The following is a 12,788-nucleotide window of genomic DNA, read 5'->3' as shown; positions in this document are numbered from 1 at the left end:
CCAGGGTGTCCCTGTCGGTGCTGTTTGCTGTGATGGGAATAATTAACTCTGGAAATGCTGACCAGGTCGTGCTTAAGGCCCTTCTAAATTATGGTGCCAGACTTTCCCAGACGTCAGTCCCTGTGCTGCCCAGAGTCCTCATTCCAGCTATGGCAGCATGTGGTCAACCAGTGGCCAGAGGGACCAGCCCACACCACCCCGAAGGGCTGAAAGTAGGCTTGGCCTTTCTTCTAGCTTTCGTACCCTAGAGGGTGACAAGTTCTCATTCTTCTCAGGTGCCACCACCCCCTTTCTGTCTTCAATCTGGTTAAACTAAAACAAAAAAACAAAAAACAGAAAACAAAAAACAAAAATTAAAAACTGCTCCATTTATTGAGAATTTTAGTGTTGGTTCTATCTATATTTCTTAACCGGTGCTGGTTAATTTTGTCCCTTAACCCTTGGCTCGCTTGGATTCCCTGGGACGTAGGATTCTTATAGTACAACATTCAAGGCCAAACGTTCTGGCGTGACAGCCAGATGTGGATGTTAGTGAACAGTGGCGTAGAGCATGGAGCAGGTGCTGGCCATGCGTCTCTCCGAGAGGAAGTCCGGGACAGCCGTGGCTCAGCACACAGCCCCTTCCGCTTGGAGTCTGAAGATTCCTTCAAATACTGAGTCTGCCACTAACATGACACTTGACCGGGCAATGGCGTCACCTCAGTTCCTTTGTGAAATGCTGTGACGTACAGTATTAGCGTTCCTAATTTTGCCGTCTCTCACTGGCGGAGGATCACGCATCCTTGTCCCATGGAGCCAGGCACGGCCATGTGGGTTTTGACACCCCTCCCTCCCGTGGAAGGACTACACATTCCTGCCCTGTTGACTTCAGGCCTGGCTGTGAGATTTGTTTTGGCTGACAAAAGTGAGTACAAGTAATTGTGCCACTATTGTATAGACGCCTGAAGAGCCATTGTGTGGCTCGTAATGTGTGACATGAGCCAGAAATAAACCTTGGCAGCGGTAAACACTGAGATTTTGGGGGGTTGTATGTTATCGCGGTATAACTTGGCTTAAGCCGATTAATGAAATCGAGAATACGATGACCTACCTGATGGGCTTCTCGTGAGAATCAAATGAAAGAATTAACTCAAAAACGTGTCGTGCACGTGGAAGGTGCCGGTCACTGGGTTGCAGGCGGAAGAGCTATGAAGCTGCATAGGGCACGGAGCCCGTACCCCACAGAGCGAATAGTAGAGGAGACAGAGGTGTCTAAACTCCGTGTTCACATTGACGTAGAGTAGACTGATGGCTTTCGTGAGGGATTCAGCCTGGGCTGTCGCAAATCCCCCGATTCAGGAAAACCTCCTAAAGTATGCTTTTCCTCAGAAAATGCTTAACGAATAGTGAACTGGGAAAGCAAAACCGTAGCACGTGGCTGAGCGGCCGCGTGAAATCGCCAGCGAGCCGAGTACAGCGCTGTTTGCACCTAAGCCCTACAGGTCAAAGCACGTCATTCATACCCAGATCTAAGACGCATATTTTATTTCGGCTGCTGGAGGACACTTATAATTAGTCAAAACCACAAATGTACATGATCCAAGAGTCAAGGGTACGTGGTGTGCAGCATGGTGGTCCTCGACACCCAGCGTGGTTTATCACTTGATAAATGGCTGGATGGAGCTACCTAGCAGCATCCACAGCGCGTTTGCTCTCACCAGGGGAAGTTCAGTTGTCAGAAAGAGAAACCCACGCATACCGGTTCGGTTACGGCAGGATGCGGGGAAAGGGTTCAGAGGGGTCTCCTGGGGTCTGGAAGGCCTCCATCCCTTGTTTTGGTTCTTCCCTGAGAATGTCCATGTTCCTCTCTTCAGGCTGCTTCTCCTGCAACCTTGGGCTTGCTTGCTTGGTCTCACTGGGGTTCTGGTGTGCTGCTGCTGGCCTGACCGGGCCCCACCCAGGTGATTGCGGTGGGGCACCCAGATATGTGGCCAAACGTCATTCTGGGTGTTTCCGTGAAGGTGCTTTTGGATGCGTTAACAATTAAATTGGTGGGATGAGTTAAGCAGACAACCCTCCTCAGTGTGGGGCCTCGTCCAGTCAGCTGTCACACTGGGGCATGGACCATCCTGGCTTAGGAGCCCGCCAGTCTTCGGCCTGGAACAGCACCATTGGACCCTGGGGCTCCAGCCTGCCCACGCCCTCTGCAGACCTCAGGACTCACCGGCCTCCATGTCTGCAGAAGCCGATTCCTTATCACAAACCTCTTTCTATATCTCTACACGTCCTTTGATTCTGCTTCTCTAGAGAACCCTGACTAATATGATTGTATAGCATCAGGCTCACAGACACGTGACTGTGCTTCTTGATCTCAATAACACCAGCGCTGCGGCCATTGAACTGCCCTGTCCTCAGCCGGGAGATGCTCCTAGGTCCAATCAGCACTGGAGGGGACCGTGGCGTCTGCAGGACCAGCCCATACAGAGTGGAGACAAGACAGGTTGTTGAAGGTGTCGCGGGTGAAGAACAAGTGAATAATATCTCTCTCACAGTTTTCCTCTCCAGTGAATGCAACTAACTTAACCTCCGTGGACTCAGGAAGAGCTGTTCACACTATTGTGAGGTCGTCACGGGGTCGTACTTCTCTGAGAGCCACCTCCCAGAAGCTTGGCAACTAAATGGTCCTCCTTGTCCCTCCACGTTCTAATACAAGAAAAAAAAATCAGATGTAGCAGCACTTTGAGCTCGTAAGTGTACTTTTTGTCATTTTGGGGACAGGCTGCTGTCCACCATGCCTTTCTAGGCACTAGACCGGAACCCACCAGGACGAGGGCTTATTACGGGGGGTACTATCTTCCAGTCACGTGACGTTAGGCAAACCGATTCCCTTGTGGGGCCTTGGTTTATGCCTCTGTGAGGCGGGGTTAATGCCCATCTCTGGAGATACAGTGAGGTATGCAAAACAGCTGTGCAAAAACTCCTCGACAATTCCATTATGACGTAACATGTTGTGTTAAAGCTGTTTAAGAATTCTGGGATATCATAACTAGAAGGTATTATAAAGAACGCCTGATCCAGCCCCTTGATTGCAAAGATTATGAAGCCGAGGCTCGAAGAGATGTTATTATGCCGTGGACATAAATAACGATTCTCACGATCCTGTGGTTGGCTCCGGTCTGACTGCTCACCCTCCTCTAGGTGTTTGTTTTCATAGCTGGGAGGGTCAGGATCTTGGGCTGTCTCCCCTCCCTCTCCTTTTAAGGACTTGGTTTCCTCTGAGGCCACTTGGGGGACCCCCTCGGAGGTGAGGAAGCCAGAGCAGGCCATCTGCTCTTCTGGGGCAGACCTGCCAAGGGCGATCATCCAAACCCCCGTGGCGAAGAGAGGCCAAAGCCACAGGTCTGCGTGGGATTCAGTCGTGCGGCAAACACCTCGCCGGCTCACAGGCGTGCGGGCCCTGTGGCCAGGTTTCCTGGGATGTGCGGTTTGGCAGCCCCGAGCCTCGGTGCCCAGCAAACAGCTTTTGATCTAACGCCACGGTGGCTTTTGAACTCAGAATGCAGCGCGCCTTTAATCGCTCTTGGCTCAGATTCCCCAGGTTAATTTCCTGACATCTAAGGAGCTTTGTTTAGTGTATGCAACTTCCTGCCTTTTATGTCAGAGCCTGTGGACTGACGGGCCAGAGAACCAGAGAACGAGCCAAGATAACCTGGGGCTGAGGCAAGTGTTTGGGGCTCCTCTCCTAGGTTTATTTGCCTCGGTCACACACTCATCCTTAGTCACTGTTTTCCTGATATTAATGCAATCGGAGGTTCTTATGTCAGATGCCGAAGCGGGTGAAATGCTGGAGAGATCCCGCCCTGACTTTGTGACTTCGTGACTTTCTGTTGATGCCAGAGGCCTTTGGGGAGCAGTCACTGAAGGCCCTTATCCTGAGTCCCCTTCACAGTTCTCTCCACCCTCCTTTTTCAACCTTCAAAAGCCCCCGACAACCCTGGACCAACAAGACAGAGCGAGTGACATCCCACCCTGTTGTTAGCCTGTGCAAACTCCTCTATTACTACCCACCCCCCATCCCCCACCCCAACGGACCCTCTTCTCCAGTCTGCATTTGCATTCCCTTTGTTGGTCTGACAGCAGAGTTTGCTCAGTTGTTTGTCCTTTCTGTGAGTGAGCGCCAGTGTTTCTAGAAGTTTCTGGACAGCTGCGCTGTGCCTCTTTGACTTAATGCATATGGTGCCTCAGCAGGCAGGAGCCTAATAAGTGCTTTTGCTGGTGGCAGGTGTTGGAACATTTACCTCTCTCCAGGGGCTGTGGGGGGCTCAATTACCATTTTAGACACTCAGGTTGCAAGTGCGAAGTAGTCACGTTCGGGCACTCAGATGTAAACAAACAGACAAACAAGCAAACAAAACTTGATTCCTTGCACTTAGGAGGGGCTGATTTCGTGAGCTCAGGGGAGGGAGGGACGTCCTCCTGCATTACTTAGAGCACGTTAAGGAGCAGAACCCTTGGAGAATGTGTTCACTGAGCGCCAGACACCGGGGTCCCTGTGGGCTGATTTGCTTTCTGTTCGCGGTCCCCCATGTCGAGGAGGTGCTCGGTAAATGGTTGTTGAGTGAACGATGGCAACTGCTTACAGCCCGGCGCCTTGCAGGTGAGCACACAGCTCCGCGGAGGTCCGGCGGGAAGTCGGAAGGTGGGCACCTGTCTCCTGCTTCCCGAGCTAGTGCCGCCTCCTCTTAGGCGACTTGTTCGTTTTGTGCGTCTGGCGTGGACCAGCCAACTGCTTCGAGGGACACTCGAGCTGGCTCTGAGGGCCCCTGGGTCTCAGGAAACTCCTGGGGACCTCACAGTCTGGTGAGAAGGAGTGCGCCGGAAGGAGGTCAGCTGTCATTTTTGTGGCTACTTGAGACTCCTGTTGGGGGTCTGGGGAGTCCCCTTCAGACTTGACTGGCTCCCCACGACCTGAATATCCAGTGACGTAGGGTCAGAGACAGATGCTCCGAAAGGCCGGGCTTCCTGCTCAGAGTTACCTCCGAGTGGATCAGCCTCGGGAGCAGCCCAGGGTCACCTGTCAGGAAGACTTACCTTAAAAACCTCCCCTTCTGCCAGTTACAAACTAACTAACCAACTAGCTAACTAACTTACTAACTCACAGTGAAATTCTTAGAAACAAACAACTCAAAAGAAATTACTTTATTTGCTCAGGAATCTTCGCTTCTTTCTTTTCTCTGTTTCTCTGTTTCCAGCTCTTTGCCTTTCTCAGTCTGTCTGTTTCTGACAAACACAGACGCAGGCGTGCACACATTCTTCCGTCCAGTTTTTATCATCCGCCGCCTTGTCGCTCGGCTCTGGGTGCAGATAAATCCCGGGTGAAAGGAGAGACACCAGTTTAAAGTGAAACCGACTTGGACTCCAAAGGACCTGCCTGGAATTGCCCAGAGCGTCGCCAGGAAGGGCCAAGAAAAGGCAGAGAAGCCACTTGGATCCCCACTGGGATGAAGCCGCGTGTGCAGAGGGGACCGTGGCGTCGCTGGCACGGAGCCCGGCAACGGTCATCACAGACACTGCGAGCCAAGCAGGAAGGACTCCTGATACAGGTGTCTGCTGCTTCTGCTCAGGGACCCGTTCCTTTTCTGCGCTGGCCCTTTGGGGAGCTCCCTGGGGGCTGGAGCCAGGCGGGCTTGGACTGCAAACGCCAGCCCTGACCCAACTTAGGAGCTGGGGCCAAAATAGCCGGAGAACCAGGAGAGGGGGAGGATTCCTTGGCCATATCCACGTTGCAATGCCAGGGAGAGGAGCCCACTTCTAGAACCTTCTTAAGCAAGACACTTGAAAGTCCTGAAGTCAAGCTTTCCTACACGGGGAGAAAAACAATTGCTTATAGCACTGAGGCTAAGTAATGTCCCGATTTCTAATTTAACGCTTTTTTTTTTTTTCCATTCGTTCCTATTTCCTCTAACAACTAATTATCTCCCCAGGGCGTTCATAGGCATAATGAGAACATGGGTAATTGCTGTGAGCTCCTTGAAAGGAACGTGCTATACAAACGCAGAGAATTTTTATGTATGCACATAAAATATATCTTCCCTGGCTAGAAGTTTCTTATTCACGGAGCTAAACAAAACAGTTTTATTTGAAATTAGCAGCTATCCCAAAGGACCCGGATAGTGCAAAAAGCTTGTGTTTTGGGGACATATCAGTCAACATCGGAACTATTTCTCACATTAATTTCTTCCTTTCTCTGTGGAGTCTTCGTTTGTTTCTGTCTAATTCGCTTCGTTTTCCCTGATGAGGCCGCTGGAGCATGCGCACACACCGGCTTCTCCGCAGAGATACTAAGATGCTTTCGGGGAGGTAGAGGTGTGCTGCTCACCCTTTAATACCTGCATCTCAGTGGGGGGTAGTCCTCATTCGTAGCTTTTGCCAATCTTCACGATGTAAATACTCCCCGCCGTGGCCAATTTTAAGCTATGGACGTGGTCGACGCGGAGTTGGGAAGAGATGCACGTAGGACGCCATTCTATGCTTTTGCCACCGTTCAGGTAAAACAGGTAAAAACAACCTCAGGAGCACAGATAACAGTGAAGTGTGGGACAGTTATTGGGAAGTGATGAGTTTTTGAGAATGTATTACATTTGTTTTAAGATGATTTAATCGTAAGTTTTACGATTGAATTTTTAATGCTGGCTCCGTTCACAACCGACTTGCAGAATTTCAGAGAAAGTGGTGGTCAGCTCTCCCACGTGGAGATGTCCCCAGCATACCACCGTGCCGAGGCTGAGGTTTTGCGCTCGGTCTGGTCTTGATCCTGGTCTTGATCTGGCTGTCCTCATCAAGCGTCTGTTGAGTGTTTTCCACCCTATGTCACATTATAAGAGTCAAGCAGAGGACTATGTAGGTAAAATCCCCACGAACACCCTTTTCTGACATTATCTAAGTGAAACACCCTAAAGCTGTCATTTTTCCTCTGTCTCTCTCCGTCTTTACATTTTCTAGCCAACTATCGTCAATTCTCCCTTTGCGACATCCCTTGCGGCCGTGGGTCTCAACCTGGGTTGCATGTTGGAATCACTGGGCTGCTTTAAACAATTAAAGCTGACCTTGGGCAAGGCAGGGTTTAGGCCTCCCACCTGTCTGGCAGTCAAAACTCCGCATCTAAGTTTTGACTCCTCAAGAGCGTAACTCCTCAGAGCCCGCCGTGGACCAGAAGGCTTCCTGATAACATGAACAGTCAGTTAACAGGTATTTTGTATGTTATGTGTGCTACATACTGTATTCTTATAATAAAGTCGGCTAGAGAAAAGACAATGCTATTAAAATCGTAAGGAAAATACATTTGCAGGACTGTACTGTATTTATGGATACGATAAGTTTATATCGTCTGTTGACAAGATGGGAAAAATCCACGTGTAAGCGGACGCCTGCAGCTCAGGGGCCAACCACACTGAAGCCTGGGCTCGCTCTTGGAGATCCTGGTTTGACTGGTCTGGGGTGCCGCCTGGGCAGCACGATTCTGCAAAGCTCCCCAGGTGACTCTGCCACTCAGCCAGCGCTGAAAGTCACTATCCTCCCATTTTCCTCTAAGACACTGCGACAGACACCTTGGCTTAGAAGTCCGGCTGACTGGGATGTGAGTCTTGGCTTTGCCACCTGCAAGGGCATGCTTCTCACATCTCTGACCTTTACTGTCACCAACTGTAGAGGGGGAATGCTGAGCCCCGCACAGGGGGCCGTGTAAGAAGACTTCAGTGCAGTGCTGGATGTAGTAAAAGCCAGACTCCTGCTTCGATTCCTAATCGATCTTGTCTCTTATAGTCTCTTATTACTCTGGAGACTAATATCTCCACCACTACTGACGGTCATCCATTCTGATCATTCTCAAATGCAGACCTCTGCTCGAAACCCCTGTGCCCCCCGTCAGCTGCATTCAGCCTCATCCCAGGCCCTCGAGGGTCTCGCCGCTTGGACCGCTCCAGCCTCACCTTCCACCAGGAGGGCGGGACGTCTCTCTCAGGTCCCCGAATGCACCTGGCGCTTTTGTTCTTGAGCCTTCCCTCCCGTGGCGGCGTCCCCGGGGAGGGGTCTCCGTGGAGGGTCCCGCTTGCCCTTCCCTCAGAGTCTGGCTCGCGGCTCTCAGGAAGCTGCTTTTCAGGCGGACTCTGAGGGACCCTCCGTGCCCCCGACTCCCTCCGCTCTTGCCCTCCCCTCTCTGCTTCGGACCTCCGCGCCCCGCTCACTGAACAGAGACAAGTGCATTTCATAGCCTCAGACTGAAGCCTCCTAGGGGACAAGGACTTCTCTGGCTGTGCCTGGGACGTGGTCGGTGAAGTGTGCAGGGTGACGATCGGCCTCATAGCTCGGAGCTGCCACTTTCTGGAGCTGCTCAGACGGGCGGCGGGGGGGTGGAAGGAACTGACGAAGCCATTCTGAGGTTCTGTGGCCACTCTCATATGCCTCTTCCCCCACTCTGGCTTCCCAATCTGCCCAGTGCACGTACTGCACCTCGTCGTACCCCAGTTTCCCCTGGGCATTCAGCGTGATCATCCCCAGGCCTGTCACAGCAGCCTTCCCTGGGGCCTTGTGAGCCCCAGGAACTCGACGAGCAGGGGAAGGGAAAAGACGAGGAGGAGGGTGAAGGTCCTTCCCGCCCAGCGCTTGGTCGTCACCACTTCTTACCCCTGGGAACACTGCAGAGGACAGGGAAACGCCTTGCGAAAACACTGTATTCCCTTGTCTCCCTGAAGAACACGTGTCCAATACCACCCATGATAAAAGAAATGTTGATTTTAGAGCGACCAGTTTAAACAGGGTGCCCAAGTGAAAGTGAAAGTCCGCTCCTTCACCTAGGCTGTCACTAGCCGGTCGCTGCCCGGAGCCGTTTTGGGTGAGCTGGGCCTCATCTCTCAGTCTCTCGTGCTTCGACCTCTGTGTTCAGTTTCTCAGCTGAGTCACCACCATCATCAGTGACTCAGGTAGACCAGTTGGAAGCTTCTAGGTCCTCCTTAACTCCCTTTCTACCTCACCCTCCAAATCGAATTAGCCTCCAAGTGCTGTAGACTCCACTTTCCAAAGGCCACGCGCCCAGCTGCCCTGTCCATTTCCAGCCCAGTCAGCGTATTTCAGGCTTTCATCTTCTCTTAGTGGGTCTATGGTACAAGCCTCTGACCTTCTCTCTGCATCTCACTTTACCTGAGGCCTGACATGTCTTTCTAAAATCGGAGAACACATACCCACGTGTAAAATCCTCCGTTTCCCCCGAAGAATTAAGTCGAGACCCTTCCACGTGGCTCATGTGCATTCACGTCTGACTCCATCCTGCATCGCTCCGTATCCGCCTCGACCTCCCCCTTCCCTCCGCCTCGCCTGTGTCCCAGACACACCGCCCGTCCCGTGGGGCTTCCGTGCCTCTGTGCCTTTGCGTCTGCTGTGCCCTCTGCCCAGAACCCCTTTATCCTCCTTCCTCACCCGGACACTCCAACTCACCTGTAAGTTACAACTCAGAGGTCACGTTCTACACGGCCCTCCTCGACTCCCTCTGACAAAATGAACCATTCCTCTTTTGTGTTCTCGCCACCTGTGGTACAAACCTTATTCAGCGCTTGGCTGCATTATTTCGGTTATTTGTTTTCGTATCTGCTGTCCTCCGATGGTGGCTTAGTCATCCTGGTATTCCCCAGTGGTTTCAGGCGGAGGGAGGAGTCTGCAGATGCCTGTGGAGTAAACAAGACGTTTCCGGTCCATACGGCACATGCTGTCTCTTGCCTTTCTCCGCAAGAGATGGACCAAGTGGAGAGAGTCTAGAGCAGATAATCGTATCCCCCAGCATCCTAAAAGCTCCGTCATATGCCCAGAACAAACTTCTGCCCAGATCCTGTGTCGTGGAGAATGTCGCAGTGAGCCATGGTAGATCGGTGAGAGCTCTAACCTTCACCCTCAGAGAGGCCGTGTTTGGGAAATCGCCTTTAACTTGAGTGTTAGTCACCTCTAAAGTGATGCCAGGCATCTCTCTGGGGCTGGCCCGAGTCACAGAACGGGCGCAGATTGTTTTCTAAGCTGCGCTTTGTTCAAAAGGCAATTCCCAGTTTGCCTCAGGTGTGGAGATTGGGTGCCTGGTTCACAGGATGTTTCAGGAAAATACGAACGCACATTCCAATCCTTCCAGTATGTGAGGCTTAGGTTGTTTGTTCACGTGGCTTGGATTTTTCAGAGAACGGATTGCTGATAATGGCCGTCTCCTGGCCCTCTCCCAAGAGAAGCATGTTTAAGCCCTTGGTGGATTTGAATGTCCACAAGACATGACTCTCCAGGGTCAGCCCGGGGTGCGGGTGGTGGAGGGACTGTGAACTTGATCATTGGGAGCTTGGGTTCTGCACTAGACCTCCCTCATTCCACGAGTACAATCAGAGCAGAAGAACTCATCTGGACGCCTGCTACTTCCCACAGGACCCGGGATCCATGTAAGGGGCCCAGATACCCCAGCAGACCAGGATCTCTGAAAAATGGAACTAGAAAAATATCCTGCCCCTACTTTCAACAAACTGTGGAGTTCATGGCTTACTTTACGAATTAACATCTCAAGGAGCTTGGGAGAGGTTCTAGCTTGGAGCAAGGAAATATTTGAAGTCATGGTCACGTGTTGGGCTAGGATTGCCCATGAAGGTCTCCCCTTTGTGACTCCCTTGTATACCTTCATCCTTCCCACTCCAAACCCCAAATCGACACTGTCGTGGAGCAACACCGCCAGGCAGACACACCTGTTACCTTTGTTATCCCAAAGGACTCAAGGAGTTGAAGGCACAAGGACTTTTCCATCAGTTTACCAAAAAGAATAATGTAGGAAGAGGCAGAGTTTGGTCCTTTCCTGGTCATGAGGCAGGAGGGAGGTGATATATCTAAAATAATTCATTTTACTCTTTTCATTTACTGTCTTCAAAAAGAAAAAAAAGGTAAAATACGAATGTACAGATAAGGAAGAGCTTGAGAAAAATCAGTAAAATGCTGAGGAATTATCTTGATGAATGTTAAAAACAATGTGAGAACAATGCAGTAACATCAATATCCATGTCTGTGGAGGCCAGAAATACTTTTTGAAAATTCAATTCTAAACACATAGTGATGGTTCGATAGTGAGACAGTTGGACAGAGAAAAACAAAACCCTGGATGAGTTTCGAAATTTTGTTTTCTACTATTCATCTCCTTTCCTTCTAGAAAGCAAAATTTATGAACTTCAGCATTTAATTCAAAGGATGTAGTACTTGGTATGCTAGAAATATGTATTAGTAGATATGTCAGACTCTAATACAGGTGGGTCTGATGTATTTACTTAGGAGAGAAGGCATCTTATTTTAAAAGTTCTTTTAAGTCAGGCAAATGAAATGCATTTTATTAACCTTGAGGTATTAGGGAGCCCTCAGCTCACGTATTTCATTTAGCAAAAGGGCATAATATGCCTTTCTCTCCTAATGTCTGCTTCTTCCGAGAAATCATTTCGCCCTTCACGTAGCCATAAGAAGCACATCCCCGAGGTACATAAATTCCAAACTATTCTCAAGCAGAAGAAATGCAGAATGGATCACTTAGTCCTCCCAACCAAGAAGAGAAACTGTCATTGGCAGGTACCCTTCCCGAGGCTGGGATGCAGAGTGGATGCTCGGGGAAGGAGGGCGAGCTTTTGTTGGGGCGAGCGATGGAGGCTTTGGAAGCCTTCCTCCCTGCGGTTGATGAAACACTCTCCTCTGAAATAAGACTCCTTTGACCAGGTGTGCCCACTGAATTCTGGGATTGCCCAAGGTGTATGTTAAAGAAAGTCAAGTCAAAGAAAGCGGGCGAAGGGGAGCTAGAGAAGAGAGAGGACATTTTCAGATGAGATTTGAAATGAGATCCTGAGTCGATGAGGTGAAGACGCAGTGGATGGCCGTTCCAGACGACAGGAACTGCGGAAGATGTCACTGTTTATCTTTACAAAGAGAGAAAAATGTAACGGGATAGAAACGCCAAATGTTTAAAGTACAACACGTAGCACGAAACATTGTTTTAAAACCCGAAAACACTACAAAAACACAGATCTCATTGTAAATGCTTTGGCTGAACACGATTTTCACAAGTAAAGGAGTAATTTTACATGGGGTGGTGGCATAGCGGTTGACTTGTGGCCCTCCAAACACTGTGTCCACCTCCGAAGCCCCAGAATCTACGAATGTGAATTTATTTAGAAAAAACATCTTTGCAGATGTCATTAAGTCAAACATCTTTAGAGATTATTGTAGATTACCTGGGTGGGCCCTAAGTCCAGTGACACGTGTCTTCATAAGAAATAAAAGTGAAGACAGACACACAGAAGAAAGCAGCCCTTGTGAAGACAGAGGCAGAAATTGGAGTGATGTAGCCACAAGCCATGGACTCCTGGAGGCACTAGAAATCGGAGGTGGCAGGCAGAGATTGGAGTGATGTAGCCACAAGCCAAGGAACGAACTCCTGGAGGCACTGGAAACCGGAAGTGGCAAGAAGGTCCTTTGCTAGGGATTTCAGAGGGAGCATGTCCTGTAAACACCTTGGTCTGGGACTTCTGGTTTCCTGAACTGTAAGAGAATAAAGTTTTCCTGTTGTAAGCCACGTGGTTTGTGGCATCTTGTTACGGTGGCCCTAACCGATACATATGGGTGGCTATGGCGGGCTCTCAGCATCCAGGTGGACCTAGTTTTGAATTGCGGTCCTTCCTCTTTCTAGCTTTTTGCTTGTCCCTCGGCATCTCTAAATGTCAGCTTCTGCTTCTGCAGAATTAAGACAGTAGGACCTACCTCAG

Source organism: Pteropus alecto, unplaced genomic scaffold, assembly GCF_000325575.1.
Source record: "Pteropus alecto unplaced genomic scaffold, ASM32557v1 scaffold35, whole genome shotgun sequence".
Classification (NCBI taxonomy): domain Eukaryota; kingdom Metazoa; phylum Chordata; class Mammalia; order Chiroptera; family Pteropodidae; genus Pteropus; species Pteropus alecto.
Note: the sequence above shows the minus strand (reverse complement) of the source record.